Here is a 14,147-nt window from a genome sequence, read left to right on the forward strand (position 1 = left end):
TACATGTATTCGATCATTTAATCCTATCTCATCCATACAAGCATCCTATGAGGTAGATACTATAATTTGTTTAATTTATAAATGAATGAATGAGTACTAAGGCATAAATTTCACAGAGAGTGAAGGGTCAAGCTTTTGGGGCAGTATGATGCCTTCTTTTATTCAATAATCATAATAGCTTTAATTTTTTTCTCTTTTAAAATTTTTATGTATCCTCAGTTGAACATATTTATAGGGAACATGTGATATTTTGATAGTCATACAGTGTGTAATGATCAGATCAAGGTAATTGGGATATCCACCACCTCAAACATTTATCTTTTCTTTGTGTTTGGAACATTCCAAATATTTTCTTCTAGTTATTTTGAAGTATACAGTAAATTATTGTTAACTGTAGTCGTCCTATGGTGCTACTGAACACTAGATCTTATTCCTTCTATCTAATTATATTTTTGTCCCTTTTTTAAGCAGCCCCTCTTTATTCCCCCATCCCCTCACCCCTTCCCAGCCTCTGGTAACCACCATTTATTCTCTACCTCCGTGAGAGTGAAGGATCAAGCTTTTGGGGCACTGTGATGTCTTTTTGATGTGCCTAATTGGGTAGGCCACAGTCTGCAGTTATTCAATCCAGCACTAATCTAAGATGTTGCTGTGAAGGTTTTCTATAGATGGGATTCAATTCTATAAGTGTTGACTTTAAGTAAGGTAATTATCCTAGATAACCTGGCGAGCCTGCTTCAACCAGTTGAAAGGCCTTAGTAGCAGAGCTGAGGCTTCCCTGGAGAAAAAATTCTGCCTGAGGACAGCAGCTTCAACTCTTCCCCAGGAGTTCCAGCTTGCCCTTCCTGAAGACCAACCCCCACAATTGTATAATCCAGTTTCTTACAACATGTCTCTTACTATGTATCTTCTACTGGCTCTGCTTCTCTGATCTGTACCCTGACTGATACAGACAGGAGCCCTATGTACTTCACCACTGGGCTATTCTGCCTTCCGTCACTTCAGCTTCAACCTTTCCTTCCTCCCCTTCAACGTATTTTAAAATGTTCAGAAATACGTTGCTTTTTAGAAAAGAGGAAAACAACCATGATTAATTGGCTCAGCCAAGATCACAAAGTTAGTGTAAATCTAAACAAAGCCAGGCTGTCATTTTGAAAAATTATAAAAACAACTATGATGGCCAGTATTCTACAGCACTGGCACAACTCTCTCACCCTTGGCATCATAGGAAGACCCACTAGAGCGTACTCCAGATTTAATGCTGGACAATAGCCTCAATTAGATCACAGAACTGAAGCCTAAGAAGATACAGGCATCTGTTTCATTTCCCTCAAGGGGCAAAAGGCATCAACTTTACTGCCCATACACGATCATTAGCATTTCCCTTCACAGCTGTCACCTGAGGATCGTATCTCAAGGAAGTGGAATGTCGAGCTGGAGGGAATACTCTGTCCTCACTGAGGAAGTTCAGATTGCCCTTGCCTTTATTTTCAAATGCTTTGCTCCAGCTGGCTGGCCTTTTTAGTACTGGCTAACAGTGAGTGAGTTAAAGCAGCTGCTTGTCATTCATGTATTAACAACTAAGCATCTGTGTCTTTCAAAGTCATGTGAAGGAAACAGACAGGACTCAAAGTTCCTAGTCCATTAATGGTCCCACTTATCCATAAGCACACACTTTGCTCAAGTATATCGTCAGAACTCCTAATTATAATGCTATAAATTATAGCAGAGAATAAAAGGCAGCTATAGAGGAAGGAAGAAATATGAATATTACTAAAATGAGAAGGTAATTAAGTTACCCTCTTCCCTCTGAGCCAGCTCTGGTTGTTTAAAATAAGTCCTAATAACAGTGCTAAATGAATTCAAAGCACAAATGAATATTAAACTGACCTACTGCAGAGGTTTTATAACTGACCTATTAAGGTCGTTTTCATTACCAGGGAGATTTGAGTCATTCTTAAGAATGTGAAAGGTGAATGTGATGGTTAATTTTATGTCAACTGGATTGGGCCACAGTGCCCAGGTATTTGGTCAAACATTATCCTAGATGTTTCTGTGACGGTGTTTTTTTAGATGAAATTAGCATTTAAATTACTGGACTTTGACTAAAGCAGATTACCCTCCATAATGTGGATGGGCCTCATACAATCAGTTGAAGGCCTCAATAAAACAAAACTGACCTCTACTGCCTCAGCTCTCCACCCCCTACCCCACAAGAAGAAGGAATTCTGCCATCAGAGAGCCTTTGGACTCAAACTGCAACTAACACCTGGGTCTCCAGCCTGCTGGTCAACTCCATCAGATTTTGGACTCACGAAGCCTTTATCATTGCATGAGCCAATTCATTAAAATAAAGCTGTCTTATATATATGCACATACATATGGTTTGTTCTGTTTCTCTGGATAACACTGGCTAATACAGTCAGTAAACTGACTACACTGCAACTAACAAGATGAACTTCAGGAATGTAGAAGATAAGAACACAGTTACATTAATGGAATAGTTACTGCTTAATTTTAATTATAATATTCTTTGCTAGCATTGTGAGACTTTAGTACCCAAACCCAAAAGAAGCAATTGTGATAGTATATGCTAATATATATTCAACAAATAATGGAGTGCTTATGGCCAAAAATGTCCCTTCCAAAGAGCACATGCCAATTTCAGGGCCACTAAATGCCAAGCTCCAGTAATGTTCCAGGACTTTGGACACATATCCAGAAATAGGCAACTAGTCCTAGAAATCCAGGAAATCAACAACTCATGAGTCTAGCTAATATTTATTGAACACCCTTATCACAGGGAGGCAACAATGGTGAATGGGTGAATGACAGCAAAACGGTCCCTGATGTCATGGAGCTCAGAATCTGAGGGAAAAGTGGATCATGCAAATGTATAAATGGAGATGGGTGCTAATAAGAAGGATGCCTGTACTTAAGAGAAACCTGTAGACAGGCTCCACAGAGCATGGTCTACAAGCCAGCAGCATTAGCATCACTTGGGAGCTGCTTAGAACACAGGATCTCAGGCCCCTTTCTAGACCTGCACTTTAATAAGATCCCCAGATAATTGGTGGTCACATTAAATTTGAGAAGCAGCTGGTTTAAGGGATAAAGAAAACTGCTTTACTGTGGATAGTATATTTCAGTTGAGATCTGAAAAGAAGAGGGATCATTTCTATACCCTCTGCATGTTTACTGCTGGGCTTCACAGGGACTATGATCATTTCTATAAGGCAGTCATTATTGCTAATTGCCAAATATTTCCAATTCTCTTCCCAGACATCTTGAAGGACTGCCCTTCCCTAACCCCATGAAGCTGGATCTGACCTAGTGACTAGTTCTGGCTAGGTAAATATGATCAGGATGGACCTATGTCACTTCTGGTGGGATTTTTAAGAATCATTGTAGTTTGTCTGCTTTCTCCTTTCTGCCATGATAATCGGCAGTGTATAGTTAGTAACAGTTCAGTCAATGGGAAACCTGGAGCAGAAACGTCAATTCACCTACAATTAACATGGGCCTTGAAAGAGCAATAAACTTCCTCATACTAAGCCTCTGAGATAGGGTGGTGATTTGCTCCTGCCTAATTGGTATACTCTATCATCAATGGATTCATTCAGTTGGTACCCACTGAGTGCTTATGAGGTGTCCAGCTAATCCAGGCTCTGGGGATTCTGTGATGAAATTAGCCAGACAAGACCCTGCTGAATCTTCTCTTTTTCTAGAGAAAGCTGGGCAAATAAGCAACTAAAAAAATAATTTCAGATGGTGGTAAAAAGTAAGAAGAAAATGAAACAGAGTGGAGAGATTAGACAGGGGATGATAAGGCTCTTTCAAAGGAGGTGGTCAGGTCAGGAACAGCCTCCCTTCTCCAAGGAACTGATATGTGACCTGGTACCTGGATAAGGAGAAATCTCAGCCATTTGAACATCTGGAGAAAGAGCCAGCTGGGCAGGGGAGAAGAAGTACAATGGCTCTGAGACAAGAAAAAGCTTGGCATGAGAAAGTAATGGAAGCATAGTCCCTGTGAAGCCCAGCAGTAAACATGCAGAGGGTGGAGAATGGTTTAAGATGGGGCTGGAGAGGCAGCTGGAAATCTGATCCCAGAGATTTCAGGTCTGTTCACAGGTTTGTGTTCTATTCTAGGTGCAATGGGAATATGTGATCTGAACTATAATAGTATCACTCTGGGTACTATATTCAGCATAAGGCTTGTAACAAGGAGAGAGTGAGCACAGTAGGAGAACTAAAAGAAGGCTAATCTAATGGGGGTAACTTAAAAGGGCAGAGAAATGCAATCTGACTACCAGCCTAGAAGGATAGATAACTGGAAATATTAATATTAAGTGTATAGCATTAATGACTAACGTCACCCTTCTGTTCACCAAATACTTGATTTCCTCTCCTTTCCCCATGTACTGTATATTCAACCTCTCCCTAAGCGGGACAACCCCAAGGTCCCACCAGTTGGAGGATCAGCTCTGAGTTCAAGATCTCCTGGTGACGCATCCTAGTCCCTGTATCAGAGATTAATGTGGTGTTTTCTGTATTAGGTTTGGATGTGATTTCACTTCATCCAGAAATCTATGAACTAAAAAGGTGACTTGGCTAGGCGTAGTGGCTCACTCCTATAATCCCAGCACTTTGGGAGGCTGAGGCGGGTGGATCACTTAGGGTCAGGAGTTCAGGACAAGCCTGGCCAACAGGGCGAAACCCCATCTCTACTAAAAATATAAAAAATTAGCCAGGCATGTTGGCACATGCCTGTAGTTCCAGCTACTCAGGAGGCTGAGGCATGAGAATCGCTTGAATGTGGGAGGCAGAGGCTGCAGTGAGCCGAGATCGCGTCACTGCACTCCAGCCTGGGTGACAAAGTAAGACTCTGTCTCAAAAAAAAAAAAAAAAAGAAAGAAAGATGACTTACATGCCCAACTGCCACCTGAGCACACATCCACACCCAATATGCAACTGCAGAATAAATACATAATAATTCTAAAGAGATTCACATTCAGAAAAGGGAAGAATATCGGCTACATGGCAGACATTTGATAGCAATTCTGGAATCTAGGTGGTGATTGTGAAGGTTTACTACCTTAGGCACAGAAAATGTTCCCATATTAAATTGCAGTTCTTATGTCTTGGAAGGGTTCTCTTGTCCAGTTTTCCAAAATTCTTGACTCCATCCTCTAAGATGTTCTTCCTTCGAGATTCTTCTTTCCTTCAATCTGGAATATATATTAAAGGATCATGCACTTCAACATCTACTCATTCATAATTCTTTATTTTAAAATTTCAAATAGCCTCTGTCTCTTTAAGTTTCAGCTTGTGATTCATTTGACAGTACAGTTCTCTGAAGACCTTACTCAATTCAATACCTTACTTATTCAATACCTACATTTTTTTTCCAAATATACTTCTATTTGCTACTTTTACTTTATCACACCCAAATCTCTTGTCTTTTTTCCTCTGGACATAACTAAGGTATGTTGGACTATCCAGTTTAGGTGAGAGAGCCATTTTGTCCAATTAAAAATATTTAGGCGCCACACCTTTACTAGGTCATGGATCTGAGTCAAAGATTTTAACAATAGGTGTGACAGTCATACCTAGAATTCATACTTGCTCCAAGTGTAATTCTCAAAGACCTTCTCAGCTTTATCTTTTAAAAGGGTAAGATTCCTCACCGCAAATCCCCCAAACTATACTCTCTTTCTTCCTACATACAAATTGGCCAGTTCTTTTCTAAGCTCATTATTGTCTTATTAGCACCCTGACAAATGCAGTCAACAATAACCAAAATCAACTTCAAATGTACTTTAAAAACTAAGCACTTCCCTAGAACAGGGTTTGGCAATCCTGTAGTCCAAATCCAGACAACAACCTGATTGTGTAAAAGGGGAACTAAAGATTGTACAAACAAGCAATGAAGAATGTGCAACAGAGACTCATACAGTTTGAAAAGCCTAAAATACTTACTGTCTTTCTCTTTACAGAAAATGTTTACCAAGTACTTACCTAGAAGTACAAATATATACCTCCCAGGTTAAACTACCATCAGCTAATGTCTCATCCCAGAATAACATGAGCTAACCTCCTTCTTACTTCCAAACTTCCCTTGCCACCTACCAATCATTAAGCCAAAGCCAAACATTTTAGGTTGTTTTAAGGCAACGCCTCCATTTATTGGTACCAACAGCTGTATCCATCAGATTAGGCTAGGGCATGCTGCAGGCCTCTGATTATCAATCTCTCCAGAACCACATTGATGGATATTTCATGCCATTGCAAGCTTCCATGAGCATCATAACAAGGAAAAAATGAACTTAGCAAATTGTGCACTGCCTCAAATCTTCTGCCTGAAAATGACACATTTTATTTGCCAAATTAAGGCACACAGCCATGGTTAACTTCAAGGTATAGTGGTTTACTTAAAGGTGGCCATGGTTTACTTTCCTCTGGAAGAGGAAGTAAAAAAGAATTGATAATGGTTGCTAATAGCTACCACACCTGCAGTCCCATTCCACAAAAATAGCCTCCATTAGGGGATGGTAAAAATATTTTCACTTTGTTTCATGCATATGCATAAATATTATCTTCCCCTAACATTACCTTTCACATAATAATCATTATATGCATTCATACTTATAGTAAAGGGCAGGGACTATGACTATTTTGCCTATCATAAGGAATGGAATGAACACAAGGAATGGAATGGAATGAACTCAACTATTTATTATATTAATGAATAAATAAACTAATGTCATTATTTCTATGTTATTTAATAGTTTCTATGTTCATTCTACTAATGATTTTTGTTATTTTTTTACAAGCATTTGAACCTTTTATTCCTCATCACCGTAAAGAATGAAAATTAAATAGTGCCTATACCCTTTCACCTCCTAGACTATGCTAAGTATTTAAACAGAAAACTTTTTTATCTCTGTCCCCTTCTTACATATTCTGCTTTTCTTTATTTTTATTTTGCTAATCTGGAATTTTTTATCTAGATTTTTACTAACTTTATTTCACATTATGATTCTTCAATTTTTAAAAATCATTCTTAATATTATTTTAAATTTGCATGTACAAAATTAACCATAATTAAATTTAACTATAAGTTCTATGCCCTTATTGTCTGTCAATGTTTCCTCCAATTTTCTTGAGCCCTTTATTTTGATACATTCATTGTTTGACTATAATACTTCAAAAAAAATTTTTTCAGAACTAGTACATGGTGAATGGTGTTTCTGAATCTTTGCATGTCCAAATATAACTTTCCTTTGCATTCACATGAATGATGGTTTGTTTGGATCTTGAAATGGAGCATGAAAGTTATCAGAATCAAAATGGAGTCAATTGTGTTAAAAACTGGGGAAGATAAATAGAGCTAGGAAAGGCCATGAAGGGAAGCTTCTCATGCACAAATGACTGAGAACAAAAACTATCACAAAATATTGCAAAACCCAAAATCTCACACAAAGACTGCACAACCTTACATACACACACACACAAAAATTCTGTGAGGACATCTGCCCAGCAACTGCTTGTTCAACCTTGGACTAATTCCACCCTTGTTATTGACCCTTGTAGTCAAGGATTATTATCTCAAAACAATTACGTAATTCTCCTCATTTTTCTTTAAAAAACCTTTGTCTTCCTTTACCACCCTGAATGAGAACCTAGTTTACTATGGCACACATATTCCCATTGCAATGCCTATTTCCAAATAAATATCATTTCCATTTAAAGCATCTCCCTCTCTGTTTGTTATTTAGGATGATGGGAGTCACAGTCCACTTGCACTCCAAAGTTTGGGAAGCACTAGTCTACGCTGTATTTGCAGCTCTTGTGGACTCCAGCAAGAATTGTGTAACTATTGCCTTCTAGTGAAAGTCACTGTATGCCAGGAGGCAGATTCTGAGCAGGGTGAATCATCGTGGATATAGCAGAGAAAAGCAGGCAACTGGTGGACATTCTAGTGCCACCTCACTTCATTTCCAAAGCTATTCCCACCAAGTTTAGCCTATGAGAATGATAAGTCCACTTGCTGTGGATGTGGAGTTCAAGCTGTGTCCTCAAATCCTCTACTCACTCCTTTCTAGGCTTTCCCTATCATGCCCTCATCTTCCTTCCTCTGTCACTTCATGTGGGGTAGTGGAGCAACTCCTAGCGGAATCTGTGTTCCATTAGCGTTACAACTACTCACTGAAACTATTGCACCCTCCTCCCTTCTACTGGCTCCATCACCTGTGTTAGGAGCTCCCTGCACCAAATCTTCCACTTTATTGAGTAAATAGTTAGAGCCAAAGGGAACACTGTGATAAAGCCTGTGTCAGCTGCCATGTTGATTTTCTACTGCTACCGTCATAATCACAAAGTTAGCAGTTAAAGCAACACCCATTTTGCAGGCCAGTTCTCTGCTCTGGGTTTCACAAGGTGATGGGCGGGCTGTGTTCTTTTCCAGAGCTTCTGGGGATGAATTCACTTCCAGGCTCATTCAGGTTGTTGGCAGAATTGAATTCCATGAGATTATAGGACTCAGGTCTGGTGTCCCTGCCAGCAATCAGCCCAGGGTGGGTTGTTCTCAGGTTTTAGAGGCTGCCCACATTCTTTTTGGGGTGGCATCTTCGTCCTGCTTCAAAGCCAGCAAAGACCCTTCATGGTAGTTCCTCGATTCACGTTAGATTAAATCAGCAGGGAGCGGGAATTTTGTGGGACATCTTTTGAATTCTGCCTTGTGCAGCTGCACTATGCAAATGATTAGGAAAAACTGCAAGTTCTTATTTTGAAGTAATTTTCCAAGTGCCTGCGGTACATCCTTACTCTCACTCCTGCTTATCACTGGGAGGATTTTATATGTAAAGCACTTCCCTAACTTTTTAGGAACTCCTTGTTTTGCCTGTGATGAACCACTCAGCATTTTCCCCCGCATTAAATGACAATGACTTCATTTGAAACAGAAATGCCTCAAATTTTGGGATCTGCTTATGATAGCCTTCCCTCTTGACCAGGACTCAAAGACTATTTTGCCCTAATGTGTCTTTGGTCAATAAAATGGAATTTGGAGAGTTTGAGAAAGTACATTTATAAGTTCAATCACTGTCTAGAAAGCATGAAAAAAGATATTAGAAAAAAATGTGTTGCTCTTGAGTATTATTGCCATTGATGAGTTCCACAGTGCTAGTAGACTATATTAGGAATTTGAATGAAACGGAATTGAATGAATTCTACTTTAAAAAAATGAATTGTACATGACAGCTCACAAGTATCCAAGAGCTAAATTTAAAATGTCAAAGGTTATGTAAATCTTATGTGTTTAGCTAACCCTCTAATGAGAAAGACTCCCAACACTGAAGTCTCAAATCGTTTTTGAGAACACTGAGGAGAGACGCCACATAATTTGAGAGTGTCATAACCGGGAGTCCTAGAAAGAGGAAGATCAAGCAGCCAATGTGAATTTAGGCCATGAAGAGGTTTAATTTAAAAGCTGAGAGCAAAATCACAGTCCTTTCATAATTATTATAAGGAGATGTTGGGTACCCTCACTCTGGCAGAGCTGTGGTGCCTAATGAAAAGAGAGCATTTCTCTCCTGCTTGGCTTATTTTATCCCTAATCAGCAGCAGTAGTTCAAATTAGCTTCACAATCTATTGGCTTCTCTTAGCCATAAAAGCCTCTTTTCTCTTTTGATATTAGCATAGCTCCCCATTGAAAGTAACAGAAAAAGAGCTCCTACTTGAAGGTTATATCCTTCCTTGTGGATGGCCCACTTCAAAGGGTTCATCACATGGTCCAAAGAGAAGTAAAAATAAGATGAGGGGAGTGCAGCAGCTGTGTTTCTAAGACAAGAGGTTCTGACCACATCGATTAAGGTCAGGGCAGCTGGGAAGGTTACAGTTCAGCCAAAAGAGGGCTGAAGTACTGAACTTGAAAACTCTAGAACCTGGGAAATGTAAGCATTAAACTCAGAAACATTTTATGAAAAAAAAAACAGTTTTATTGTATAGATTCAGCTCCGTAACATAGATATTGGAACATTAAAATGATCTGAGGTATTGACTTCAAAATCCATCATTTGGGGTGTTGGATTATCTGTTATTTACTTAACTCCAGTAGCACCCAGCTATGGATAAATTGTGTGTAATAGTTGTGTTTTATGAGATCAAGATTTTAAAATGGTGACCACTGATTTGTGTCCTCTATATCATTTAACCTCTGTTGTCTCATAAATGTGGCTGAGGGCAATGAGCTTATTTAAGGCTAACCTGCATATTAATACTTTTATCCACTGAGATAGTACTCTCCCCCACTTAACTAAGACATTTGAGAATTGCCAAAAATAATCTACCTCAAAATATATTCACATATGCATCCTCTAAGTCAAGGAACAGAGGGCTCACTAGAATGGATTGGCCCTCCAATGACCCCAACAGTAGATGTTGATGCTTAGGAAGGATAGATATAATAGTTGAAGAAAAAATTTGCCAGTTGAAACTTTTGTTTGATTTTGCCACTTTGTCAGTCATTGCTTTTTGTTATGGCCAAGTTAAGTTGTTATGGAATTAGAGAATTTTGGTACTTTTTTTGTAAGTGTTCTTTTAATAAATGTCTACTCAAGCCGTCTGCCCATTTTTATATTTTATTCTTTGTTTTTTAACTTTTATTTTAAGTTCATGGGTACATTGCAGGTTTATTATATAGGTAAACTTGTGTCATGGGGGGTTGGTATACAGATTATTTCATCACCCAGGTATGAAGCCTAGAACCCATTAGTTATTTTTCCTGCTCCTTTTCCTCCTCCCACACTGTACCCTCCAATAAGCCCCAGTGTTTGTTGTTCTCCTCTATGTGACCATGTGTTCTCATCATTTAGCTCCCTCTAATAAGTGAGAGCATGTGGTATTTGGTTTTCTGTTCCTGTATTAGTTTTCTTCTAAGGATAATGGTCTCCAGCTCTATCCATGTCCCTCCAAAAAACATGTTCTTCTTTTGTATGGCTGCGTAGTATTCCATGGTGTATATATACTACATTTTCTTTATGCAGTTTATCATTGATGGGCATTTAGGTTGATTCCATGTCTTTTCTACTGTGAATAGTGCTGAAATGAACATATGTGTTCATGTATCTTTGTAATAGACCATTTATATTCCAGTAATGGGATTGCTGGGTCAAATGCCTTTTCTCATATTGGGTCTTTAAGGAATTGCCACACTGTCTTCTACAATAATAGAACTATTTAGACTGCCACCAACAGTATATAAGCATTTGCTTTTCTCTGCAGCCTCACCAGCATCTATTTTTTTTTACTTTTTAATAGTAGCCTTTCTGTTTGGTGTGAGATGGTATCTAATTTTGGTTTTGTTTTGCATTTCTCTAATGATCAGTAATATTGAGCTTTTTTTCATATGCATGTTGGTTGCATGTACATCTTTTGAAAAGTGTCTGTTCATGTTCTTTGTCCACTCTTTTTACGGTGTTGTTTGTTTTTTTCCTGTAAATTTGTTTAAGTTCCTTACAGAAGCTGGATATTAGACATTTGTCAGATGCATAGTTTTGCAAAAATTTTCTGCCATTCCATAGGTTGTCTGTTCACTTTGTTGATAGTTTCTTTTGTTGTGCAAAAGCACTTTAGTTTAACTAGATCCCATTTGTCAATTTTTGCTTTTGTTGCAATTGCTTTTGGCATCTTCATTATAAAATTTTTGCCCATTTCTATGCCTAGAATGGTATTGCCTAAGTTATTTTCCAGGGTTTTTATAGTTTTGGGTTTTACTTTTAAATTTTAATCCATCTTGAGTTAATTTTTGTATCTGGTGTAAGGAAGGGGTCTAGTTTCAATCTTCTATATATGGCTACCCAGTTATCCCAGCACCATTTATTGAATAGGGGATCCTTTCCTTATTGCTTGTATTTGTCAGGTTTGTTGAAGATCATACAAATTTAGGTGTGTGGCCTCATTTCTGGGTTATCTATTCTGTTCCATTGTTCTATGTGTCTGTTTTTGTACCAATACCATGTGGTTTTGGTTACTGCAACCCTGTAGTATAGTTTGAAGTCAGGTAGCATGATGCCTCCAGCTTTGTTCTTTTTGATTAGAATTGCCTTAGCTATTCAGGCTCTTTTCTGGTTCCATATGAATTTCAAAATAGTTTTTTCTAGTTCTGTGAAAAATGTCAGTGGTGATTTAGTAGAAATAATATTGAATCTATAAATTGCTTTGGGCAGAATGGCCATTTTTATGATATTGATTCTTTCTATCCATGAGCATGGAATGTTTTTCCATTTGTTTGTGTTATCTCCGATTTCTTTGAGTACTGTTTGGTAGTTCCCCTTGTAGAGATGTTTCACCTCCCTAGTTAGCTGTATTCCTAGGTATTTTGTTTTGTGTGTGTGTTTGTGTGGCAACTGTGAATGAGATTGCATTCAGGATTTGGCTCTTGGCTTGACCGTTTTTGGCATATAGGAATGCCAATAATTTTTGCATATTGATTTTGTATCCTGAGACTTTGCTGAAGTTGTTTATCAGCTTAAGGAGCTTTTTGGCTGAGACTACGGTGTTTTCTAGATACAAGATTATATCACCTGCAAACAGGGATAATTTGACTTCCTCTCTTCCTATTTGAATGCATTTATTTCTTTCTCCTGATTGCCCAGGCCAGGACTTCCAATACTATGTTGAGTAGGAGTGATGAGAGTGGGCATCCTCATCTTGTGCTGGTTTTCAAGGAGAATACTTCCAGCTTTTGCCCATTCAGTGTGATATTGGCTGTGGGTGTGCCATATATGGCTCTTATTGTTTTGAAATATGTTCCTTCAACACCTAGGGGTTTTTGTTTGTTTGGTTTTTTGTTTTCTTGTTTGTTTCTTTGCCTGTTTTTTGGTTTGTTTGTTTTAGACAGAGTCTCACCCTGTTGCCCAGGCTGGAGTGCAGTGGTGCAATCTCAGCTAACTGCAACCTCCGCATCGCAGGTTCAAGTAATTCTCATGCATCAGTCTCCTGAGTAGCTAGGATTAAAGACATGCCCCACCAGGCCTGGCTGAATTTTGTCTTTTTAGTAGACATAGGATTTCACCATGTTGGCCAGGCTGAGCTCGAACTCTCCACCTCAGGTGATCCACCCGCCTCAGCCTCCCAAAGTGCTGGGATTACAGGAGTGAGCCAGCATGCCTGACCAATACCTAGTTTATTGACTTTTTAACATGAAGAGTGCTTAATTTTATCAAAAGAATTTCCCCTTCAATTGAGATAATCATGTGGTTTTTGTTTTAGTTCTGTTTATGTGATGAATCACATTTATTGATTTGCATGTGCTGAACCAATGCTGCATCCAGGAATAAAGCCTACTTAATCATGGTTCCTACACTTTTTGATAGATATCCTGCTGGATTCAGTTTGCCAGTATTTTGTTGAGGATTTTTGATTGATGTTCAGCAAAAATATTGGCCTGAATTTTTCATTTTTTGTTGTTGTATCTTGGCCAGGTTTTGCTATCAGCATGATGCTGGCCTCATAGAATGAGTTAAGAGGCGTTCCTCCTCCTCAATTTTTTGGAATAGTTACAGTAGAAATGGTATCAGCTCTTCTTTGTACATCTGGTGGCATTCAGCTGTGAATCTGTCTGATCCTGGGCTTTTTGTTTTTTTTGCATTGGTAAGTTGTTTATTATTGACTCAATTTTAGAACTTATTATTGGTCTGTCCAGGGATTCAATTTCTTCCTGGTTCGGCCCTGGGAGGGTGTATGTGTCCAGGTATTTATTCATTTCTTCTAGATTTTCTAGTTTGTGTGCGTAGAGGTGTTAATAATATTCTCTGATGGTTGTTTGTCTTTCTGTGGGGTCATTGGTAATATCCGCCTCATCATTCCTAATTGTGTTTATTTGAATCTTCTCTATTTTCTTCTTTATTATCTAGCTGTCTTTTTTTTATTAATTTTTTCAAAAAATGAGCTTCTGGATTGATCTTTTGAATGGTTTTTTGTGTCCTAATTTCCTTCAGTTCAGCTCTGATTTTGGTTAGTTCTTGTCTTGCATTGGGATTTGTTTGCTCTTGATCCTCTAGTTCTTTTAGTTGTGAAGTTATGTTGTTAACTATAGATCTGTCTAACTTTTTGAGTGGGTATTTAGTGCTTTAAATTCCCCTGT

At 38.5% G+C, this 14,147-nt stretch overlaps 1 protein-coding gene and 1 long non-coding RNA gene across 3 annotated transcripts in view; one reads left to right on the forward strand and one right to left on the reverse strand.

Moving 5' to 3' along the window:
• Positions 1-14,147, forward strand: part of GALNTL6 (polypeptide N-acetylgalactosaminyltransferase like 6) — a 1,265,432-nt gene that overhangs the window by 860,768 nt on the left and 390,517 nt on the right. The window lies entirely within an intron of this gene.
• Positions 1-14,147, reverse strand: part of LOC103890547 (uncharacterized) — a 100,546-nt gene that overhangs the window by 24,087 nt on the left and 62,312 nt on the right. Inside the window, exon 2 of the long non-coding RNA XR_654867.3 lies at positions 5,096-5,228. This is a non-coding gene — a long non-coding RNA (uncharacterized LOC103890547). The remainder of the gene's footprint in view (positions 1-5,095; positions 5,229-14,147) is intronic.

Source organism: Pongo abelii, chromosome 3 (assembly GCF_028885655.2).
Source record: "Pongo abelii isolate AG06213 chromosome 3, NHGRI_mPonAbe1-v2.0_pri, whole genome shotgun sequence".
NCBI classification, from domain to species: domain Eukaryota; kingdom Metazoa; phylum Chordata; class Mammalia; order Primates; family Hominidae; genus Pongo; species Pongo abelii.